This window comes from Elephantulus edwardii, unplaced genomic scaffold (genome assembly GCF_000299155.1).
Source record: "Elephantulus edwardii isolate Elephantulus edwardi_28Jun2011 unplaced genomic scaffold, EleEdw1.0 scaffold00140, whole genome shotgun sequence".
Classification (NCBI taxonomy): domain Eukaryota; kingdom Metazoa; phylum Chordata; class Mammalia; order Macroscelidea; family Macroscelididae; genus Elephantulus; species Elephantulus edwardii.
This window is the reverse complement of record NW_006399890.1, coordinates 7,361,940-7,364,263: the sequence shown is the minus strand read 5'-3', so window position 1 is coordinate 7,364,263 and position 2,324 is coordinate 7,361,940.

Below are 2,324 nucleotides of genomic sequence, written 5' to 3'. Positions count from 1 at the left end.
GTTCAGTGTTCTGGCCCTCTGAACGTAAGGCGTTGGTGGCACCCACAAAGTGGCTTCGCAAGAAGTAGCTCTGCCGAAGCTGGACTGTGTTGAGGGAGATTGGATGCTGAGGTAGCAGCAGCCTTGCTGGAGCTGGACTGCTGCCAGCCATTACGTCACCAGGCAGAGCTGTTCCTCTGCTATTGTTGCTGCGTTTCTTTTATTAGAAGCTTATATTCCCTCCTGCGTCTCCTTTCCTGTGGCTGCATAAGCCTGCACACAAATGCCGCTCAATAGTTCCCCACCAGGGTTCGTAATCAATAACCAATCCTGAGGGTCAGGCTAAGGACCTCCAGAAAGCCCTTCATTTTCGTCCCACTTGCTTCATGCTCTGGCAGTTTAGCCTGCCTTTTTATAGCCTCGTCTTTCTTGGAGCTAGTTAACAGAGAAAATACTAGCTTAGCTTAAGCAGTGCCTGCTGCGGACACAAGCCACCAAACAGTTTTTGCAATAACTTATTTAATCGCTGAAAGCTAATCACTCGCACACACTCCCGCTCCCACCCGCCCCTTCTCTTTTTTTAGGATTACTGGTTGGGTTGCATTGTTCTGCAGTGCTTAGGTATTTGACCCATTTCAAACAGGTTTGGGAGTGTAAGGTTGTCAATCATGGGTGTCAACAGGGGCTATTTAAGTAGTGGTTAAGGATCTGGCTGCTAACACAAAGGTTAAAGGTTCAGAGCCCCAGAGTTCCTCAGGAGAACGATGTGTCCATCTGCTTTTATAAAGATTTACAGCCTTGGAAAACCCTGTGGAACAGTTCTACACTGCTCAGTATGGTTGCTATAAGGTTGCTGTAAGTCAGAATCCACTCAGTAACAATGGGTTTGGTTTAGGTTTTTAGTGATTAGAGAATTACCAAAGAAATCTCCCTCCCTATCTACAACACACCCCTCCCCACAAAATAACTTAAGGGTAGAAGGAAACAAGGTGACATCGTATCCATAATACTACTAATATAGAATAATATTAGTCTATACTGTTAATTTTCCCAATGCTTTTGAGGAGGATGAGGACAGAGTTCTAAGCAAAAGAAAAAAGTATTTGATACATATTCAATGTTTACATTTCTTGCACTAACCAATGCTTATTCCTTAAAAAAAAATAGGAAGCAGAATGAATAATTTTTTAATTTTTAAATCCACACTCGTAACTTCAGCTTAGTAGCACATGGAAAATATGACAGTTGAAAATAACAAAATCAATTCAACTTTCATTCCCCCATCTTTATTCTTTGGCAGTCAAAACAACACAATGAAAAAAGCCTAACATTAGAAAACAAAAGAGACAGAATTAGTCATAAATCAAATAATAATGATGTAGTCATGTAACTGATTTGACTGACTGCTACTTGTTTAACTGTTAAAACACTTGTATCCTTTATGGTTAAATTGATAAACTGTTACTTCCTGTCACCATTTCTAGAATTGACCAGTGAGCTATATTCTAACTTTGCAAAATAAACCAGTTGCTTTAGAGACAGCTCCAATCCATGATGATCTTATCTGTGTCAAAGCAGAACTCTGTTCCTTAGGGTTTTCAATGGTGTTTTTTTTTTTCAAAGTAGATCACTAGGTCTTCCAAGGCATCTCCAGGTGGACTCAAACTACCCGCCTTTGGCTAATAGCTCATCACCCATTTCACCACATGAGGACTCCACTCTAGCTTTAGATATAGATAATTTAACAGCAAGTAGCTGGCAATCCCTAGGCTATCGTTTCAGTTAATTTGTTTTTCTCATTTGTAGCATGACATGTAAAAGCATATCATTCTTACTTGGTTTATGAATATTTCCTAAGGTGGGTTGTTGTTGCTGAATACCTTTGAGTCAGAACCTACTCTTAGCTGAGCCTTCATCAGTTTAATTATCTAGAAGACTGCCGATCTTTCTCCCGCAGAGCAGCTGGTGGATTTGAACTGTGTGTCTTCAAGATTGCAGCATAGATCCATAATCACTAGACCACCAGAGCTTCTTACATATGTGTAAGTATATATGTATTTGTGTATGTGAGCTATGGTGGCCTAGTGAGTAAGGAGTTGCTCTGCCCACCCAAAGGCAGGCAGTTCAAATCCACCAGTTTCTGTAAGAAAGATAGACCGTTTCCTCCTGTACATTTTATAGCCTCTGAAAGTACACTGGGAAAGTCAGCTATAAGTCAGTTCCAATTCAGTGGCAATGAATTGGAACTGTTATTGATATGTATATGTTTGTGTGTGTATACACATATGTGTTTTCCCCACCAGTTTAACAAAAAACAAACAAACAAAAAAACACATTCCCAGTGC